At 38.3% G+C, this 22,900-nt stretch overlaps 1 protein-coding gene and 1 long non-coding RNA gene across 3 annotated transcripts in view; one reads left to right on the forward strand and one right to left on the reverse strand.

The window, feature by feature from the left end:
- The window catches only part of LOC113602772 (uncharacterized), a 38,374-nt gene extending 26,684 nt beyond the window's left edge, over positions 1 to 11,690 (reverse strand). Inside the window, exons 1-2 of the long non-coding RNA XR_003424277.2 lie at positions 11,490 to 11,690; positions 2,230 to 2,334 (exon numbers count right to left, since the gene is read on the reverse strand). This is a non-coding gene — a long non-coding RNA (uncharacterized LOC113602772). The remainder of the gene's footprint in view (positions 1 to 2,229; positions 2,335 to 11,489) is intronic.
- Positions 9,705 to 22,900, forward strand: part of NR1H4 (nuclear receptor subfamily 1 group H member 4) — a 76,566-nt gene continuing 63,370 nt past the window's right edge. Inside the window, exon 1 of one of the 2 annotated variants that reach the window (XM_015070859.3) lies at positions 9,705 to 9,949. The gene's annotated coding sequence lies outside the window, so the exon portion shown is untranslated. The remainder of the gene's footprint in view (positions 9,950 to 22,900) is intronic. The other variant, XM_015070860.3, reaches the window with a different exon arrangement.

A 22,900-nucleotide genomic window follows, 5' to 3' on the forward strand; every position in this document is an offset into this window, starting at 1 on the left:
AGTAGTTTAGCTTGAATGCTATATCAATTATGAGTTCATAAAGTGCTTCCCTGGGGCACCTGGGTGGCTCAGTTGGTTAAGTGACCAACTTCGGCTTGGATCATAAACTCACAGTTTGTGAGTTCAAGCCCTGCATCAGTGTCTCTGCTTTTAGTGCAGAGCCCTTTTGGGAAACTCTGTCCTCCTCTCTCTCTCTGCCCCTCCCCAGCTCACACTCTCTGTCTCTCTCAAAAATAAATAAACATTACAAAAAAAAGAGCTTCCCCATCTTCTCTGTGGCTGTATAAGTTTCTATTCCATGGGTATACCCTAATTAATGTCACCAGTCTCTACTGAAACACATTTTGTTTTAAGAGCATAGGCCTTGGAATCAGACTACCCTGACAGAGTTCTGGTTCATCACTGATTAGTATATGATGTTGGCTATATGTTAACTTACTTAACTTCTCTGTGCCTCCTTTTCTCATCTATAAAATGGGAATTATAACAGTACCTCCTTCCTAGGCCTGTTGTGAGGATTAAATATGAGAATCAATGTAAAGTGCTTTGAACAGTGAGTGGCACATAGTAAGCTCTCAATAAATGTTAGCTTTTGATTAGGTTGTTTCCCAAATTTTGCTATTGCATCCTATGCTTCAGGGAACAGCCTTGGACATAGGAGTGCTATCCAAATATATAACAACCCTTACAGCACAAGCACCAATCAATCAGAATGAGGCTGGCCACAGTGTTGAAGCATGGTCCTGGAGGCCCCTGCAGTATCAGGTGTTACCTCTTTTTTTTTTTTTTAATGTAAATTTTAGTTAGCCAACATACTGTGCAATGTTGATTTGAGGAGTGGAATTCAATTCAGTGATTCATCATTTACATACAACAGCCAGGGCTCATCACCAAGTGCCCTCCTTAATAGCCATCACCCATCTAGCCCATCCTGTACCCACCTCCTCCATCCACCCTCAGTTTGTTCTTTTGAAATGCCTGGTTGCAGCAAGATCTGGGGTTTGGGGAAGGGGCTGGATGGGCAGGGCAGGAGTAGGCAGCTGGGTGGGCTCAGGACAGCTATGTTTCCCAACAAATAAGAATTTTAATATTTTAATCATCAGTACAGTACATCTGGAGCATACTAGGTGAATTTAGCACTGTGTTCAAGTATCACTTCACACATCTGAGTGAGTATCTTTTAGGATAGACTCCGGGAAGGGGAATTACTGGGTAAAAGGTTGTATACACTTGCAATCTGTTCTCCTTGGAGATTGTACCAATATACATCCCCACCAGCAATATGTGAAAGTACTTGTTTCTTCATCCTCACTGGCACGATATGTTAGCAAACTTCTTTTTATCTTTGCCCATCTGATGGGTGAAAATGATATCTCAGTATAGCTTGAATTTCTCTTATTATGATTGAATATGAATGTCTTTTATGTGTTATCAGCCATTTATATATCCTGTGTTGTCTTTTATTATGGTTCTTATTATGATTGAGTTTAAATGTCTTTTTTATATGTTGGAAAAAAAGAGAGGGAAGCAAACCATAAGAGACTCTTAATGATAGAGAACAAACTGAGAGTGCTAGAGGGAGGTGCGGGGGGGGGGGGGGATGAGCTAAATGGGCAATGGGGATAAGGAGGGACTTGTGATGAGCACTGGATGTTATACGTGAGTGACGAATCATTCAATTCTACTCCTGAAACCAATACTACACTATAGGTTAACTAACTAGAATTTTAAAATTTGAAGAAAAAAAGTCTTTTCATATGTTTAACAGTCATTTGTGCAACCTCTTATAAGTATCATCTTTGCATGTACTTTACCCATTTTTCTTTTGTGTTGTTGATCTTTTTCTTATTGATTTGTAAAAGCTCTTCATATATAATGTGCCACTCATTCTTTTAGTTAACTGTAGAGATTTTATGAGCACCTGTAATAGGCTTGGTGCTGTGTGAGGACTAGAAATCGAGAAACTAAAAAAACACCACTACAGGACTTGCCTTCAAGGAGCTTACAAACTAGTAAAGGAGACAGATGAGGAAATAAACAATTGCAATAATGAATAAAAAGTGCATGGAGGGGGGTGAACATGGAGTGCTTTGAGGGTACAGAAAATAGATAACATTTTCACATGGACCATGCTGATTAGGGAATTCTGCAAAGGTTGAACAAAGTCTTTATTAAACCAGATGTTTAATAAATGATTGTTCTATGTGTAAAGACAGACATTTTAAGTACCTTGTTTGCCTCTTCTGTTTCAGTATCATGATTTTGTAAGGAGACCAGCATTATGATTTTCACCATATCTGATGCTGCTCTATTGTCATGGTCTATATTTGGTCCCTGGAAAAACAAAATGAATAGTGTAAATACAATGTCACCACCTTTATAAAGGTCTGAAAATGTGCCTTCTTGATGATAAGTAGCTTTTTCCCTATTGAAGAAAGATAGCTTACCATTGAGCTATCAGTTGAATTTTCCAAACAGATGGGGGCCTTTTCAAATATAAAATGGACCATGCCCTCAAATGTTTTCTTTATTCTACCTATTAATCATCTTTTTAGCAGCCTCTGGGTTTAAAATGCAGGTTGGACATAATATAGTACTCAGGCCCAACACTGACCTTCATCTTTCTATTATATCTTTTATTGAGAACCTGCTGTGAATGTTTCACATCCAATTAACCCGTAGAGCGGCACATGGCATTAAATGGGTCATCCTATTTTAAGACTATTTTTTATAAGAGTTGAATGCGGTTTGGACAATCCACTCCAGCTGGGGCTGGAACAATTGAACACAAGCCTTGGGCAGAACAAAAGTTCTAAACAGCATCCCTTATGTGTTGTTTGTAGTGCACTGCAGACTTTTGCAAGTCATAAACCCTCTAAGCAGCTTGTACTTTATCCACTGGGGTTGAGAGCCACTGCGTCAGCTCCCAGCAGTGCCAGAGGAAAGAACTCCATGTTCCTATCAGGAAGACTTCATGTTGTCTGACTTAATAGACTGGACCAGCTATGTAATCTGTGGGGCTCTGTGGAAAATGAAAATATGAGACCCTTTGTCAAAAAATTATTAAGAATTTTCAAAACAATGACAATAAAGCATTCAACTAAGCACAAGGCCTTCTAAGTGAGGGACCCTGTATGACTGCATAGATTGCATGCTCACGAACAGCCATGCGATTAACAGCTCCTGTTAATGGGCCACTGAAAGCTGCAATGGATCAGCACAGCACAGATCCCTGGGACCGCAGATGTGGAAGGGCCCTTGGCTGTCATCTGATTGAATATCCTCATTTTGTAGGTGAGAAAGCTGGGGCTTAGAGAGATAAGGTGAGTTGCCCCCCAAACACTGGTGGGATAAGCAGAGGCAGATCTATAACTATAAATTTTTTTTAATGTTTATTTATGTTTGAGAGAGAGAGAGAGAGAGAGAAAGAGAGAAATCATGAGCAAGGGAGGGGCAGAGAGAGGTGGAGACACAGAATCTGAATCTGAGCTGTCAGCACAGAGCCTGATGTGGGGCTCCAACTCACGAGCTGTGAGATCATGACCTGAGCCAAAGTTGGATGCTTAACCAACTGAGCCACCCAGGCGCCCCTGGATCTAAAACTATAGACATAATGTGACAGAAATATGTGGAGAAGAGAGGTACAGATTACTTGTCCCACCCTGAAATTTATAATTTCACCTACTATAAAACCATGACTTATGTTACACTTTTTTAAGTAGCTAATTTTGTGTACCTCTGAGAGTTCTATCACATTTCTATTAATAACGTAGCTTTCTCCCCATTGAAGAAAGATAGCTTTCCTACCAGGGAATATGAATGGAATGTGTGTCCTTTCTCTATTCCCTTTGCTTCCTTCCCCACCAAATTATGCCCTGAATCTATACCCCATCAGCCTGGATTCTATGATCTTTTGACTAACCAGTGCTTAGTTAGATCTACGCTGTGATCTTACAACTGTTTTATATTGAAATCTAGGCCTCATCAACATGTACATGTGTAAGTGAAACAAAAGCTCCAGTAATTGGTACATACTTTTCTACTTGCAATGGTGATATTTGCTATACTATTTTAAACAAATGCTCTATTTCATTGAAACCAAATAAATGCTGGTCATGACCCATTAACTTGATTTTATGAACCACTAATGGGTCATGTCACACAGTTCAAAAGACTCTGCTGCAATGTCCATGTTGCTTCTGTACTGGGAGGGGTAAGTGAGGATGGGAGGCATCACATAGGGCATTTCCTCTGGAAAAGAGAAGAACCAACAAGGCCCCCATTTGCTGGCAAAGGGTGAGAAATAGACACATTTAGACCCTATTGGGAGAATATAAATTGGCCCAATCTTTCTGGAATCAGTTTGCTAAGTTTACTGTAGAATCTCAAGGATTTTAAGGATTTAGAATCTAAGCATTTAAGTACAAAGGGTGATCATTGCAATATTATTTATAATGGAGGAAAATTGGAAACAAGTGAAAGTTTCAACAGTAGGCAATTGGTCAACCGAGGGCTATATATATATATATATATATATATATATATGAACTGAATATTATGTTGTCATTAAATTATGTTATATGTAAAAGATTTAGTGATATTAAAATATTGATGATACAGTAAAGGAGGAAAACAGATTCAGAACAGTATATACCATATATCATTTTTATGAGACGAGAAGTTGTGATATACCTATTTGCATTAAAAGTTAGGAAGGAAATAGATCAGTATGGATAGTATATTCCATGATTCTATAGGTTGTAAGAATATAAGTGAATTTTATTTTCTTCTTTATTATTATGTGTATTTTCTATTTTTCTACAATTACCATTGCTACTTATGAATTAAAAACAATAACAACAGCAATAAAGGACTCCTCCAAAAAAGGGGGGGGGCAAGGAAGATACAAAAAGCAAAGTGCATTTGATCTAGGATGAATGGAGAAACTAACTTGAGACTTCCTAAGTACAATATAGTAATGTTCTATCTCATGGATTACATCTTAAAACAGGTTATGAATATTTTATTTTTAAAAGGTTCTGATTATTAAGATTGGTTGTCTGGGTTCAGATAAATGTTCAGCTATGTTCTTCACCATCTATAGGAGGGCTATCTCCGCAATGTAGACCCCATGACTTTAGGGAGTCACTTAAAAAAGGTGATGGCAGAGAGATGGGTCAGACTCTTGTATGGTTTCCAGTTTCTAGAAGATTTCACATCTGATGGTGCCTGGCAGTTGCTTCCCTTTGCTGTTTTTATACCATGCATTTTCATACGATATTTCATGTTGATTTTCACAATAATCCTATGTTGTGGACATCGTTTTCCATTATTATATTATTTTGGAGGGAGAAAACTAAGATCGAGAGATTGACTTGCACAAGGTCATATGACAAAACCAGAGTCAGGACTCAAACCTACGTCCCTGACTCTTATATTAGCCCATGCTTTTGCCACTGCCCCTACCATGTTGTCCTAGGTCTTAGAAATTTTCTCTGGTTTGAGAGCATAGCTTCTTGAGGGTTGTGGTGCCTAACCAGAGAAAAGAAGTTATTTAAGGCTGTAGTATAAGGACTGTTGCACACACACTTCTGCTAAGACCAGTTCAGTGTTGGGACAGAGATTCACACTCACATCCAGGAGTGAGCCAGTGGGGAAAGAGGTCAACTCGACTATCCACGCTCTCTTTCCTTCTCTCCTTTTGTGCTTTTCAGTGTCCCCACTGTGGTCACTGCACTGTGAAGCTAAGTGCCCTGTTTCTGTTCTCTGACTGTGGTGGTCACACACACCTCCTGTCCCTAGGTTAGGTTGCACCCTTGCTACAATATTCACAGTGTACCTGTTCTGCTTCCCATTTGCTTCAGGATCTTTTATCATCCTTGATCTGTGAGAAACTCATTCATTAGGGTAGATGGGGGGAATTTGCAATTAAAAAAAGGAGGAATCCTCTAGCAGATAAAGAAGCCAAAGCATTAATAAAAAAATATTAATTTCTATGAATAGAGGTCTTTTTGTGACAGAATGGTTTTTCTGCTGCACACCTAATACTATACCAGAATTGATCACTAGCAATATGTTAATGACTTCCCTCGTCTGTATTCTATTCAGCAATTAATTAAAATATCCCAGTTCTGATAAGCATTTCATAAATATTTTGATCTCACTTCACCTGGCTTAGTAGTAGAATAAAGTATAGGAGAAACTAGATCAGCTTTGAAGAAAACAAAGCTGTTTAAAGCCCACCTTTGTTGCTTTTGACAAGTCACTGAATCTCTAAGCCTTGGTTTCCTCATTTGTAAAATGGAGGTAATACTTCCTAGCTTCTAACTAATAAGGACTGAATGTAAGAAGCCCTCATGCCCCCAGTGATGTGCTGAGTTGGCTTGTCCCAGCTCATAAGAGACAACTGGTAAATTTTCAGGAGCTTTCTGAGTTGGTTGTTAAATATAGCCATTATTAAAAATTAAATAAACTTACAATTAAATACATTTTAAAAACAGAGGTAATAAATACTCAAAACTCATCACATGCTAGTTATTTTACTATATTTTACTATATTTTGCTATATTTTACAATATATATTTACTATATATTAACCTTGTGGTTAATTCCATCTGTTGTATCTGTAATGTGGAAATACTAAATAATGATGTGCCACTGTACATTTCTTTCCAACCTTGGGTTGAGTAACATCTTGTTGATAGTGTGGCTACAATGAGAATATTTACACCACAGAAATGAGCAAAATCTATAAATCAGGACTTGATTTGTTGCTTTGTCAATTGGCCCACGGATATTTTTGTACAGCTTGCAAACTAAGAAGTTTCATATTTTTTAAAAATCTGACAGAGATCATATGTGGCTGCAAAACCTAAAATATTTACTTTTTGGCCCTTTAGAGAAAAGTTTGCTGAGTATAAAATGTTAACAGTAAAGATTAAACTTAAAAGCACCTCATGCTTGTAGCTTTACATTGTGAGGAGCACACACCCAAAAATGAAGAAATGTCTTCTGATGTCTGACAACTATTATTTGATTCATCAAAGAAGCTGCTTGCATCACTGATTAAGTGATGCAACATATATGTTGGAGCTGAAAGAGGGTGCAGTTTAATGAATATAATTTGTGTGACGGTAACAGTTCAACAGTACATTGCACACGTGATTTCATGACAGCAAATATACTAGGGAAAGCATCAGTGGACTAGAATGCAGTTCCATTTGTTAAATCATGGTTGGAAACCAGTTACCAATACAAGAGAATTCAGCAAGCTAACTAAAAGCATTCTGTGGGAGTCAATTGGCTACATGGAATTTACAATACACAAAAATTTTATGTTTTATTATTATTTGTGAAACATGTTACACATCTGTTATATCTAAAAAGGCGAAACATGAGGATGTGTCTTTATATGTACTCACCTCCCTGAGAGCTGACTGTTAAACATTCCCGGGCATACTACTGCCCCTACCCCTATCTCTTCATGCGTCCTCCATACTCTGTTGAAAAACACTGGCCTTCTTTTACTTCATGGGATTCTCCAAGCTACCTCCTGGCTCAGAGCTTTGCTGCTGCCTTACCCTTGCCTGAAATTTTCTTCTCAATACCTTTCGCTCTCGAGACACCTGAGCTCCTTCAGTTCTAGTCCAGCTGGGCAGATGTGATAGTATGAAATGCTAGGGAAAACAATAATCGCTAATGCTTAGATAGCATTTCTAAGTATCAGATTCTCTATATGTACTAGCATGTAGCACATATGAATTGATTTCATCTTTATAATAACCCCCGTGAAGTGGGTAGTAATTATATGTCCATTTTACAGATGAGGAGATCTAGGGATGTTAAATAAAATCCTAAGGTCTAAGGTCACACAGCTCATATGTGCCAGAGCTGAGATTTGGACACAAGTGATAGGTTCCAGAGTGTGTGTCCTCCACCATCACCTTCCACTGCTACTGGGGAGAATGAAATCATAGCATATGCTCTTGCCATCCACGAAGAACTGGTCTGGGAGTCATGCAGGAGTCCTTCGGGGTGCCCAGAGCTGCAGAGCAGGGTGAGGGTCACCACAGACTCTCCAAATGGGAGGGGGTAATTTATAGGGCTAAGTTTCTCTTCTTCCTTGTGATGAAGGGTGTGTCTGGGGGCATGGTTCAGTATACAGGGAGTCCACAGGCATAAGGAGTGTGAACCTGTAGGACCAACACATGCTATTTAACAAGAGGAGTAAAATCTACCATTCCTAACAGATTTTAATGTAGACCTTCCACTAACTTTACCGGGAACACTGGTGCTTGCACACACACACACACACACACACCCATGTGTGTGCACAGGTATGCTACTTTGGAAAATTGTTCTTTTCTCAGCTCACTCATTGATTTAGCTAACAAATAGTTATGCAACCGTTTTTCCATGAGAGATACTATGCTAAGACCAGAGATGGATACAAACACAAGTTGGCTACCATCCATCCTTGTCCTTCAGAAATTTTGTTCTTGTAGAAGAGATAAGTAGGTAACATTAATAGACAAGGTCGGAAGAATTAAGGGACATTGAGGGAACTACAAATAAAGGGTGAGGAGGGTTTGGTGGGCAGCATAGAGACAGATGAAGAATGGGGTTGTCTTCAGGGAGAACACAGCAATTATGGTGGGCCTGGCAGACATGAAGATATGAAAGGAAGGTGATTTAAGCAAAAGGAAGAACTTGTGCAAAGGCATGGAGGTCTGAGAGCTTGGCATATGTAGGCAAGAAGTTAAGGTCTATGGAGAGACAGGATGTGAGAAAATGCTAGAAAGATAGATTAGGGCTAGATTGTCAGAAGGTGGAAGGGGTTCTAAATGTCAAACCATAGCATTTTAAAATTATTCTGTAGTCAATGGAAACCCATTGGGGGTTTTTGATTAGAAGAGCATCTAGCAGGGTGCTTGCTGGGTACAGGGTATGCAGACAACCAATCAATATTAGTTCAATTGATAAAGCAAAGAAATAATAATGGCTAAAATTTATTGTGCGCCTGCTGGCACTTTTTTTCAAACATTTTACACATTTTTAACTATGCAAGTGATTCTCACCACAGCCCATGAGATACTCCATTTCCATCTTCCAGATGAGGAAGCTAAGACTCAGAGAGGCTATGTGTCTTGCCGAGGGCTGTGACAAACAAGTAGGCATCTGACCAGAGCCCACGCTTTATGCCGCTATGCAACTTGGAAAACAGAGAAAGAAAAGAGGAAAAGAGATATGAGGCCAGTGCCATTCTTCAAGAAGGAGACTGTGGTAGGCCCAAATTAGCAGAGGAACATGGTGGGCTGGAAATAAGAGACATTCCAAAGATAGAATCCACATGAATCTGTTATTACTTGATATAGGAGGCCCTGGAGAGGGAAGGGTCAAGAAGGCTCAGTTGCTAACTTCAGTCCCTGGGAGGTGGTGGAGCTATTAAAAGAAATTGGGGATGGGGGGAGGGGAGAGTACAGTTCCAGTTTAAGGCCTTGGTGCAGAAACCTGGGTTCTCAGAATCCTGCAGGCAGTCTGAGGAGAAATGTCTTAAAAGGCAAGTTTCAGGGCTCCTTGACTGGGTCCCATTCCCTACTCTGGGGCTCTGGGAGTTTGTCCTGGGAATCTCGAGGCTCTCCCAAGGTTCCTTTCTATGTTTATATCATTTATCAGGGAAAGGATTGTTAATGACTAATCTGTGTTCATGAGGCACAGAGCCAAGGAAGAGATGTTGCTGCTGAGCCGGAAGGCCGCCTGTGATCATCTACAGCTTTTGCTAGAACTCTCTCCTCTTCCTCCTCCTCCTCACCCCACTGTCTCCTGGACTCACCCCAATGCAAACCCAGGTTCTGAACATTTGTAGCAGAATTGCTGCGATTTGGAGGAAGAGTGGACTCAGAATCCTCCCAGGGCCTTGAAAGTTCATCTCTGACCTGTGACAATCCAAGTGAGTACCTAATTCCTCTGGGAGGGGGTGTCTATCTCAAGGCAACAGAGGGGAAGTTATCATTTAAAATTTTTCTTTAACGTTAAGAAGTGTGGTTGATGAATGAATTCTAAGTTAGTAGAGTTTGATGTAAAATCCTGAAAACAGGAAGGGAGAGAAACAGAAACTAAAAACAAACAAAAAGCAGCAGGAGTTATTGGGTCTAACAGTTGCTTACCTTATTGACAAATTATTTAGGGATATCTTTTAAACATTGTGGTCACCCAGGAGAATCACCAGAGACCGTGAATTTCAGAAATGTTTTCTGTTCTGATTCCATAGACAATTTGACCTGTATATTATGCTCTATTTTGGTGATTTATCAGATCTTGCTGTGAGTCTGGGAATATTGCTAATATCAAATGACTTGGGACCTAGGGACAGGACAATATTTAAGCCATTCTTAATTAAAATAAAAGTTTTTCCTAGGAGAAGAGTAAGTTTAAAAGCTTTCTCTTTTGATTTCGGTTGTAAACCTGCTTTCCATTTATCATACTAATATCAGATGGAAATACTAAAAAAAGATGGAAAATGTTAGGAAGAACTTTGATATTAAAAGTGTCCAAGGTTTGAATCTACAGACAAGGCATCTCCTTGTCTGCTTACTGCCACAGTGAATTAAGCAACTGAAAGGTGAGCCTGGATCATTTCTTTTAACTGAGTTTTTATTTAGAAGGGGGGAGGGGATACACATGACTCACTTTGGATTCTTTGTCTGGGAAACTCACCTGAGTTTTAAAGAAATTTGATGTGTCACTGGCACTGCCTTAGAAGGACTTCGGCAGTATTAACAAGAGAAGTAGAGAAAGATGTTGAGGGAACTATCACTGGGTTTCTAGCTGTGATTTTATGAAATGGTAGACACTTTCATCTTTGAGTCACTGCTCCCCTTGCCCCACTCCAAATTATGGACCTATGCCATTTGCACCGTGGACTTTTCTGTTTTGCTGAGAATGTTGCAATGTGGCTGATGCAACTTGAAGGTAGCTGATAAGTACCAGCCAGGGACAACACACTCTTGTCCTGAGACCCTTCCTCACTATTTGCAGCAGTGTTTTTCTCTAGGCTCCTCTGCCCTCTCACCATAGTTGGAGAGGTAAAGTAATGTAATCTGGTCTTCCCATACCTCTACACCTCCCAAATCTGGTCAGATTGTAATGGAACACCCTATAGTTGTGAGGCCCTGAGTACTTTGTAAGGAAAGGAAAAGAAACGTGTGTGTGTGTTCATGAGTTTGTAATGGAACTGGCTTTGAGCGTCTACTAACAGGTCACAGGCTTTACTAAAACTGCCTGTTCCCATCTCACAATAAGCCTACTTGAATTTTGTCTTATATTCATTTTTCAGATGAGCAAACAGAGGCTCAAAGAGGACAACTCATTTTTTTAAAGTAAACTCTACCCCCAGTGTGGGGCTAGAACTCACAACCTTGAGTTCAATAATCAAGTTTCTACCAACTGAAACTAGCCAGGCGCCTCATGAAAGAAGACAAATAACTTACCAACGGTGACATGGTTAGGAAGTAGCAGGTCCCGAACATGGAGTCTTTCTGACTCCAAAGTCCTTTCCTTGCTACCCTGACATTGTTGGAGGCTGGGAAAACTTGAAATCTGGAATTATGGGAGAGGAGGAGGATCTGCTTGGAAGTAATTCAGCTGACAGAGGTGATGCATTAGCCATAGCACAATTGTGAAGATTCCCAAAGCCTCGTAGGGTGTTTTCTAGTGACTACACCATGAGTAGGGGAAGTGGAAAGTTTCAGCACTATTTGCTTTAACCCAGAGGTCAGTCTGGGAATGCTGGTTGGAGATTTCAGTTAAGAGTATCTTAATTAAAGACTCCGTGAACCACCATGGTGCTGTGATTAGGGATGTCCAAGAGGAGCTCAGCACTGCTATTGTTTCATAGAGTCTGCAGGTTATGAAAGCCTGGAGAATACACATCACCATGTGATAGATTTTAAAAGGCTCACATTGTCCTCAGGTGAATGAATAAAGGAAAACATGAAGGCATGTGTTCTTTTCTTGATAGGAAGAGTTTCCTCTTCATTTCACTAATAGTCTCATTTTCCTCTTACATCCTAGCAACATAGATTATGAAGGGGCCGAAAGAAATAGGACCAATTTTCTTTTTCCCAGTTATTTCCTATTGTGGTGTTATTTCCTGCCAGTGGAGATGTGGCCACATACTATACGAGTGTTTTTAGTTACCTAGTTGCATGGGAAGGCAAACGTCTCTACATAAAAATACCAACCCATCTTTGTCTTCTCTCTCCCTACGCTATCATTCTCTAATCCCTGTGCCCTCCACAGGCAGTTAGTTTCTCCCTCACTTTGCCCCTTTCCAATTTTTGTAATAAAGGAGTGTCTTCTATTCTTATCCTCTCTCTTTTTGTAAATTTGTGTCAATACAGTGCTAATAATATAATGCAACTTGATTGCAAAGTGAAATAATACATAGAAAGAGTAACATATTTTTTCTTTATTAGGTCCAAGTATTACAACAGAGTTCTGGTGACTAAAAATTAATATGTGTGAATGCAATATAGATTTTGATTAATTTTTATTTTTCAAGATAAAATTCTAATAAACTTTGAGATTTTACTTCCCACTCTAAACAGAATCAATGTTGCAATGAACATCCTTGTGCACGTGTGCAAAGGTTTATCCAGGAGCCATATTTAAGTATTAGAATTGTATTTTATTTTAATATACAGTGCTCAAGGGCCCTCCAAAAAGACTAAAACCTATGCCCTCACTAGCAGTCTGTGAAAATACATATTATCAAAATATTTTGATAATCTGATAGGTGGAAACACTGTCTAGTTACATTAATTTGCATTTTTCTAATTAATTAATTTCAGATGTTTTGTATGTTTATTGGATTTTTGTTTTCCTGTTGGTGAATTTTCCTCTTTATATCCTTTGCCAATTTCTTTCTTGGATTGTTTATCCTTTCTGTTTTTATTTATAGGAGTTATTTATGTATGGTTTGGACTAATTTTTGGCTGCTATTTATGCTGTAAACATTTTCTCCCAGTTTGTTTCCTAAATTTAACTCTGTTTATGGTGTCTTGATTTCTTTCTTTTTTCTTTTAACATAGTCAAATTTATTCTTTTGCTACTTATTTATTATTTAATAGATTCTCCTTAATCCCTACATTCATAAAGGTCATGAATGTGTTTTCCTATATTTTCTCTCAATAATTTTATAATTTTAAAGTTTTTAATCCACCCGAGACTTATTTGTAAGCATGATACAAGTACAAAGCTTTAATTTTTTTTCCCTCAAAGGAATTGTCAATTTTCTGGACACTATGTCTTGAAGAGGTAGGTCATTCTTCCCCCACTGATGCCAGCTGAATCCACTAGCATTGTTGCAATGCTGCACAGAGCATGCTATTTCCCTTCCTATAGCCATCCCCACTGCATGCCTTCTTCCTAGTCTAGTGCCCACTCAGGATTAAATTCAAGAGGCAGCCCTCCACCCTCAGAAATATTTCCTAGTCACATGCTTCACACCCACCAGTGATTCCCATTTAGAATGAATCCAAACTGCTTACCACAATCAACAAGGCCGTATGAAAGCTGTCTTCTCTCAGACCTCACCTCCTGTTCTCTCCCTTTGCTCACTCATTTCATTGGGCTTTTGCTGTCCTCCAGTATCCTGAGCCTGGCTCTCAGAACTTGCTGACCACTCTGCCTTGGAGCTTTGCTACTTATCCTCCACTTCTCAGCTTAAATTTCCACTCTTCAGAGAGCTCTTCCTGGTTCCCACTGTCCAAAACAGTGTCCGATGGCATCGTGCTATCACTTGTCCCCTTTATTTTCTTATTATCATTAGTAGAAATCTCACTTTTTGTTTATTTTCAAACTATCCAACTCTTGCACTAGAATGTACTGATATTTTTTTCTTTCTCATCTTTCACTCTAGTTCCAAGATATAAATCAAAGTCTGATACATAGTGGAGAATTAATGAATGTTGAATAAATGAATGTCCTTGTTTATGTTCCTGAAGGGACTTATGCTTACCTCTGTCATAGCAGCCCCCACACTATTTTAATTGGGTTTCCTTGACTGATGTGTATACTAAGCTTCCTGAAGGATCATGATTTTTCTTTCTTTCTTTCTTTCTTTCTTTCTTTTTGTCTTTATATCTGATGCTTGACACAGGGTTGATAAATGTATATTGGCTGAATAAATAAGTGAGTAAATGAATTCACTTGGCATTGACATTGGAACTTGACATTGAGATACCATTTTTAAAGAGTAAATATATTACTTTATTTATTTAAAAAAATTTTTTTAACATTTAGTTTTGAGAGACAGAAAGAGACAGAGCACAAGCAGGGGAGGGGCAGAGAGAGAGGAAGACACAGAATCCGAAACAGGCTCCAGACTCTGAGCTGTCAGCACTGAGTCTGATGTGGGGCTCAAACCCATGAGCTGTGAGATCATGACCTGAGCCAAAATTGGACACTCAGCCGACTGAGCCACCCAGGTGCCCCAAGAGTAAATATATTACTTTAAAGGAAATACTCACTTTCTTTAGATACCAGTAAGACAAAAGCCAGCATGCCATATTGTTCATTTGGGGGATTATAATCAGTTATCTAATACTGTGTAACAAGCTGCCCCAAAACTTAATGGCTGAAAAAGATAATGATTTATTATTTATTGTAATTCTATGGGTTGGATAGGTGATTCTTCTGCTGGTTTTTCCTGGGCTCAATCATGCAACTGATTTCAACTGGAAGATAAACTAGGTCTTACTCCCATGACTGAAGTCTCTGATATTGGCTGTTGATTGGGATGCTTGGAATGACCAAGTCTCTTTCTCCTGGAGTATTTTATTCCTGGCCTCTTTATGGCATGGTGGCCTCAGCCCATCATTCCAAGAGGGTGAAAACAGAAGTCACAGGTCTCTTGAGGCTTAGCCTCAGAAGTCAAACAATTCTATTGGTCAAAGAAATTTGTAATAATAACAGCTCATTAGAGGGGTGATGAAATAGACTTGATGAAATAGACTTCATTCAATAATGGGAAAAAATGCAAAATCAGCTTTTGGTTCAAGATAGCATTGGTCTCACTAGAGCAATTTGCATAACACTTTATGGATTTATTATGAGCCTTTTTAGGACTCACTCTGTGCCTGAAAACCTACATCCATAATTTTTTGAGACAGACTTCTTTCTACTTTGGACATGTCAAGCAATTGTGGAACAATGCTATGAGATAACAGGATTATGCCCGTTTACCTAGAATGCCTTTTTACCTAGATGTGAATATCTATTAGGCACCTCCTTAAATTTTTTGAACTCTTAGCAAGGATCTTACAGCCACACCCATGATTTGATATTTACCCTTTGTCTATTTCTTACTTGAGAATCTTCTGCCATATGGAGAGACCAAAAATGCAAAACAGTCTTACTTTTCAACTTAGCATGTCTTGAACGCATCATTTTACTTTAAATTCTACTTGAAAATGAACAGTGCCTTCATTAATTCATCTCTTTCTTTATGGACCTTATCATGCATAGCTAAAAACACCAACTGACACATTCATTATACTCCTTAGAAATCTCCTCAATCAGGTCCACAAGTTTATTAGAAAACTCTCCATCTCCCAAGTTACCACAGGTGACAGTGTTGCCAATTTTTTCATGACTATAAAAAGTGATCCATCCCCTTTGCAGTTTCTTATAGTAATTTTCTCACTGTTCTTCCAATTTCCAAAGCAGTCTCCTTACTGCCCTTCTAGGCTCTGCCCAACCCTTAATCCCAAAGCCAAGGCCACACGTTTTAGCCCTTTTTGTGTTGTTGTTTTTTACATCCTCCCTCTGACAGGTACTGCTTCTATATCTGTTATTTTTTTCTTTGTTAACAGCTACCCAAAAGCATACTGACTTAAAAAAATAATGATTCATTAATTCTCATATTTCTATGAGTCAGCTGAGTAGGTTCTCTGCCATTTTTGCAGGGACTTACTCATGTGGCTTATTCAGATACAAGATCAACTGGAAGGGAAGGTCCAAGACGGCCTTGTAAATATGCCTATAGTTTTGATGTGGCTGTCAGCTGGGACAATTGGGATATCTGGACTTCTCTGTCCTAAAGGTTTTGTATCTGAGGGCATCTATACATAGTGTGCCACTCTCAGGGCAACATTCCTAGATGAGGAAAAGAAGCTCAAAGTTCTCTTAAGGTCTCACTCAGATGTCTCATAGCATTGTGTTCACCTTTCTACTTGTCAAGAAAGGTACCAGATCAGCTCATGTTCGAGGGCTGGAGAATAGACTTCATCTGTTGAGGGGTAGTGGCAAACTAACATTGCAAAATGGAGTGTAGAATGGAAGAATGTATAGTGTCTACTTTCACAAATAACAAATAATTTACATAAGTAATAATCATAAAATTTTAGGAGGTCTAATGAACTATTTGGGAAAAAAGATGATAGGTCAGTAATAGAGAAAGCATAAATAATTTCTTGACCATTTTGACTATAGAAGATTATGGAGGAAAAGAGACAGCTTTCTTGACTATGAAGAGTAAACATTAAGAAGACACAAAACTATTTCTGATAATTCTGAGGGAAGAGAAATTAACAAAAGGAGATTTGGGAGGATTATTAAAACCATTTTATGGGATGGTCAATTCGCATTTAAAATAGTTAAGAGATTTCCAACAAGAATGGATACAGTTCACTAATGAGGGCTTCATTGGGAGAAAACAGCCTTAGTTGTCAGGTTTTGTATGTGATTAAAAAAAAATCCTTCTTCAGTTTCTATGTGTGTTGCTGTTGTACATTTCTATTCACTAATGGTCCTGTGGCCCAAACAAGATGGATTCTAAAGGTGGTTATCTACTAAGGTATATTATTCATTTTTTCATATGTGTGTGCAGTTAATCTGTCCACCCTCTAATTCATTCAATCAGTAAGTATTTATTTTGTATCTAATACATACCTGGCAGTCTGCTAGGCACTGGAGATCCAATGTGAGTTCTGGAGCTGATGGTCCAGTGGGGGAGATAGACAACTACTCACCACAAACACAAAGACTGAGTTACAACTGTGACAAGAAGAGGTACCGAGTGGTATCAAAGACTCCTGAAGGTTAGTGCTAGTGAAGGTAGTTGAGAAGCCAGGCTGGAGCTTGAGCAAGACCAGCAGGGAGCAGGTACAGAATGGAAGGAGTACTCACTGTCAAGTTCCTGGCTCTCAGGGCCTCAACTTTTATAGTCAGCTGGAAATAAAGCTCAGCCACTTTTTTATTTCTTTAAACATGTTTTCATTTTTTGAAAGACAGAGCGCTAGTGGGGGAGGGGCAAAGAGAGAGAGGGAGACAGATTCCTAAGCAGGCTCCAGACTCTGAGCTCTCAGCACAGAACCCAAAGTGGGGATCGAACCCACACACCATGAGATCATGACCTGATCTGAAGTCAGACCCTTAAACGACTGAGCCACCCAGGAGCGCCCCAAACCCAGCCACTCTATAGGAACCATTGTGTAACCTCCAGAGCACAGAAACTCAAAGGGCTGTCGAGGTCTGGTTGGCTTAAGTACTTTTGGTTCACAATGCCTCAAGGAAATATACCTTTAAGTGGATACTTTAGAAATACAAAAGAAGAAACAATATAATGGGCAAGCCATGTATAGGCTTACTTCATTAATATGTGCATATGAACACATTGACTGCCTTAGGGAGAAGTGACCTTGCAGAACTGCCAATTCACCCTTACTAGGGGCTGGTAAGTGCTTAGTGACAGTCTTGGTGGGAGAATACACGAGAGAGCATGAATTTAGAGTTAGATGTGGGTTTATGTCCCCATTCTGCTTTTTACTAGCAGTGTGAGCTTGAAAAGTTTGCTTAATCTCTTTGAACCTCAGCTTTCTCATCTATAAAGTGTGTATGTTAATATTTCTTTGGCTCATTATAGATTAAATGAGATAACATAGCATGGATGATGCTACCACATACTAAGTACTCATAGTATGGTAGATATTATTTTAATCTATATCTCCCCAAATATGTACTAGTTACTCTGATAGTAATAAATATGGTCTGGTTCCTATAGGGCATCATTCTCAGAATAATGTAGTCACAATGGCTGTACTGACGTGCAGTCATCCTGCCTGACCTGTGGTTGGTACTGGCCGCAGATTGTCCTATAAATCTCTGTGGACTTTGAGAAAGATCTATTTACCTTAAATTAAATTTGTATTTTTGCCCTGAAAAGAATGACTTAAGTTTGAATGCTTCTGGGAAAACTAAGTTCCTGGAAAGATAAATCTCTCTCTTTTTTTTAAGGAGCTCCTTTAGAGCTCCTTTCTCTTAAGAACATTCTTCCAGACTTTGGGCTAAATCCAGGGCTTCCCCTGGGCATGAAATAATGATAGCTAGAAAAAGTTTACTTTTTCCCTGCTATTTAAGAATGATTTACATTTTTAACAAAAGGTATACTTTGTCATCAACAACTGGGTTCATCTGAGAAAAATGTCACCAAGGACTGTGTCCTTGGGTGTGTAGAATTCATAGGGAACCAACATATATAAATGGTTTTTATCTTCATCTTCTGAAAACTGAGATTCTTCTAAATCACAGTCAAAGCTATTTAATTGGAACAGGGTCTTTCCAAGATCTCTATTTGCACATGGTTTATGCTGCATCAGAAAAGCTCTACATACCATGAACTTCCTGTCACACGCAGTATCTAAACAAGTAAAAATTGATAACTAGAAAGTGGGAGTCCAAGTTACCAGTCACTATGTGTCTTATCACATTAAAAACAAACAGTGCATACCATTTCTGAAACTATTCCTGGGTCCTTAAGTTGAGACTTAGGTTGCAGCACCATACAAATAAACATAAAGTAAAATAAACATTTTATCCCTGCTCCCACAAATACTCAAGGCTTAAACTTTGAATCATTAGGCTTCTTTCTGTCCTCGCCCCTCCTTTATATCTGCTCTATTCAAGTCTCTTTCTTTCCATCCATCCAGACACCACTGTGCTAAGCATAAAGTCATCTCACTTCAGCAGCAAATTTCCTCCTTTTACTGCTTACCCTGCCCATGCCACCTTCTCATTAGAGTACTCTTGAACATAGATCTCATTGTGTTGCTCAGCATTTCCACTAGCTCCACACTGATACAGAGTCCCCAAACATTTTACAGAAAGGAATACTTTCTCCTCAGAGCCTTAAGAATGATAGAATCCTGTATGAACTTGTGTAACTTCATAGATGAGGAAGCTTTTCACATACTTAGTTTCATTCAGTCTTTTTTCATTATGAAATATTTCCCATATGCAAAAAATTGAGTAATATCATCAGCCTCCTTGTATTTACCCTCCAGCTTAAGGAGAGTATTATAGATGCTGTGGAAATTCCCTTATGTACCCACCCAGTCTTTCTGTGCCACTGTTCTGAATGTGGATTCAACACTTCCATACGTGTCTCTAGAGGTTACAGCAGGGATCACAAGTGTTTTCTATAAAGGCCAGATAGTGAATATTTTAGGCTTTGCAGACCATATGGACTGTGTCAAAACTACTTAACTCTGCTATTGTTGCATGAAGACAGCCACAGACATATGTAAACAAAAGGGCAAATTTGATCTTTGGCAGGCTGCATTTGGCTCATGAATCCTAGTTTACTGACCCCTGCATTAGAGTATCAATGGTAATATAGAGCATTGTTTGCGTATCTTTAAACTTACAAGCATTTATCAAACTGTATTTTTCTGTAACCTGATTCTTTTGCTCAAGAGGTTTTAAGTTTGATCCATATGAATACATATGGATAGTCCTAGTTCATTCGCTTTAAGTGTTGTATAGCATTTAGGAATATACTTACTGCATTATACATGTACTATTTATTGTCCATTGTCTTGTTGATGGACATATATGCTGTTTCCAGTTTTTTAATATTGGAAACAATGCAGTGAACATTTGTGTACATGTCACCTATACATATATGTAAACACTTATGAAGGGTTACCTTTTAATCTCTACAGCAGCCCTATAATTTAGACTTTAAAGTTTTCATTCACCTGAAGCTCAGAGTGTAGTATGGGGAGGGGAGTGTTAAGTGGATAGTCCCAGGTCATACATGAAGCTAGGGAAGGTCAACATAGTTCTCCATCCTAATCTCACGTCTCATCTCTATTCTCTGTTAGACCACAGTTGTTGCTTCTGTGTATGTGTAGCACTACCAGGTGTGATAGGAGGACACAAAAGAAATATATGTTGTGACTCCAGCCTTCTTCGAATTTACAATCCTGTGCTACAAAGGGGAAGATGACAGATGTAGCTAACTCATTAATTACCACATGAGGAGGAGAAAGATAAATGACAGAGGAGTGTCCATGGAGAAATTGGGGCATACATGGAAAAAAAAAATCTACAAAACTGAGAGCTATAAGAGCACATTTGAGTAAATAGAGACATGCTTGCCCATGAAAAGCAAATTGCATATTATAAAGAGGTAAATCCTCCTACCTAAATATATAGGTTTGGTACCATCTCAAACTGCTAAAGAAACTTTTTAGAAAAAGAATGTGACACAAGATATGATTATTTACTACAGAGAATAAAAAGATGAGAGTATCTTAGGAAATACTGAAAAAGAATGAACCTTAATAGGGAAGGATGATATTGGTACAAGATAGAACTGTGAGATCAATGGGAAACTAAATTTAGAGTCAATAAAAGGAGCATAGATCAGTGGGAAAAAGTATTTAAGAAACAATTCTGAGAAAACTCACCTTGTACCATAAACTTAAAAATAAAAAACAATAAAAATAAGCTTAAAAACTCTGATATATTTAACCACATACAATGGAAAAACTTTTCAGGTGAAGATAATTAAAAGCAAATAAAAATGTTTGTAGTAAATATTCCAGATATTCCAGAATAGGAATACATTCAATATGCAAAGAACTCTTATAAGTCAACAAAAAAGATGAACACTTCCATAGAAAAATGACAAAGAACATAAACAGAAAATGGAAAGAACCTATCACATATAGACAATAAAGATGTAAAAGGGTGCCTGGGTGGCTCAGTCTGTTAAGCATCTAACTCTTGATTTCATCTCATGTCATGATCTCACAGTTTTTGGGATCAAATCCTGTGTTGGGTTCTGTACTGAAAGCATGGAGACTCCTTGGGATTCTGTCTCCCTCTCTCTCTGCCTCTCCCAAGCTCATGGGCACATGCCCTCTCTGTCTCTCTCTCTCTCTCTCTCTCTCTCTCTCTCTCTCAAAACAAAGAAGTAAAAAGAAAAAAAGATGTAAAGTTTTTTTTTTCAACTTTACTAATAATCAAAGAAATGCAATTTAATACAGTGAGATAGGATTTGTCACCTATCAGGTTAGAGAAGATTGTTGAAGGAAGGTGTGCTGAGAAAGGCAGGCACTCTTACTGAATGCTGCTGGGAGTGTAGATTAAAAAAAGATTATAGAATGCAATTTGGCATTTTCAAATGCTTTTTTGTATTGTCTGAATTTTCTGCAATGGCTCTTTTATTTTAAAAATACTTTCATTTAAAAATAAATGTTAACTTTTCAGGAAAACAGAAAGGGAAGCCTGTGTGCAAATTCAGACATCTTTCTTTCTTTGCTCTGATTCTAAACTCAATCCTTTGTGTATTAACACACACATGAATTTATCTGAATAGAAATAATGGCTTTCTGTGATCTGCATTTTTATTACTAACTCCAGAGAATTTTTAGGTTCTCTGTCTATAGTTTCTTAAAGTTCAGTATTTAAACAGAACCTTTAACCGTATTTCTAAGCAGGTGTTCTTTTAATGCATGTGCTTAGTCATTGCTGGCTGTGTGGCTGGTGCCTGACAGTGGTGACTTCCTTTCTCATCTGCATGCTCATTCATCCACAACAGACTTTCTCTACCTGTGCTCTTTGGCTCCAAGGAGAAAGATCCATGCTATTTGTAGAGAAAGCCTAATGGGCAAGGTATAGTTTTGATGAAATGGACACTGATAATAATTAGTAATAAACTCAATCCAGAATATTTATTATTTAAACATTAAAAATCTTAAGCTCACTAGACTTTTTAAATTCATATTTATGTGCATGTTTTAGTTACAGAAAAGTATGGTATGATAATCAATTATAGACATCCAGTCATTAAAATGTGCTACACTAGAGTAAGATTCTGCAGTCTAGTGGAATGAAATGTGAACTCAGGAACAGGAATGATAAAAAATTTTTTTCTAGATGTTAACACTTTTTAGGATAAGGGAGTATTTCTTTGAAGGATAAGGGAGGATATTAAGTTGCTGTGGCATTTAAGAGTAGATTTAAGAGTAATTGAATAGGGTTGAGAATAATGTAATAACACATAAAATGTCAATTTTTATAATATGTCAGAAGTTAACTTTTTTGCAACTTTTATGTGAAAAACTATGGATATAAACCAAAAAATGTGTTGATGGAGTATATTGTTTTTCAACCATTTTATATGGGATAAATGAACAAAAACTATTCCGAGGCCACTAGTGTAAAGAATACCCATTGCTTATTCTCAACCTACAAATATGACTCCTTATATGGAAGGGAGGATTTGAGGGGAAAAAAAGACTGCAGAGCTAAGGTGTGGGGTCTCCTGGGACTTAGGCTTTCCATTGCAATTCTTCCCCTAACAAGAGGGTGGAAAATATTACAGAAAGGAGGACATAGAAGTAACCCTAATTAAAGAAATAATATATGTGGAAACAATTGTCAAATGCTTGGGACATGGTAGATGCTCATTACGTGACAAACCAGGTAAGGCTAAAGTCGCCAATCCCAGTAAGGAGCTGCTAAGAAGACCATACTATTATGAGATGTATATAAGTGAGTTTATACCCCCAAGGCAATCATTATGTTTATTCATAGTTTGCCTATATTT

This window comes from Acinonyx jubatus, chromosome B4 (assembly GCF_027475565.1).
Source record: "Acinonyx jubatus isolate Ajub_Pintada_27869175 chromosome B4, VMU_Ajub_asm_v1.0, whole genome shotgun sequence".
Lineage (NCBI taxonomy): Eukaryota > Metazoa > Chordata > Mammalia > Carnivora > Felidae > Acinonyx > Acinonyx jubatus.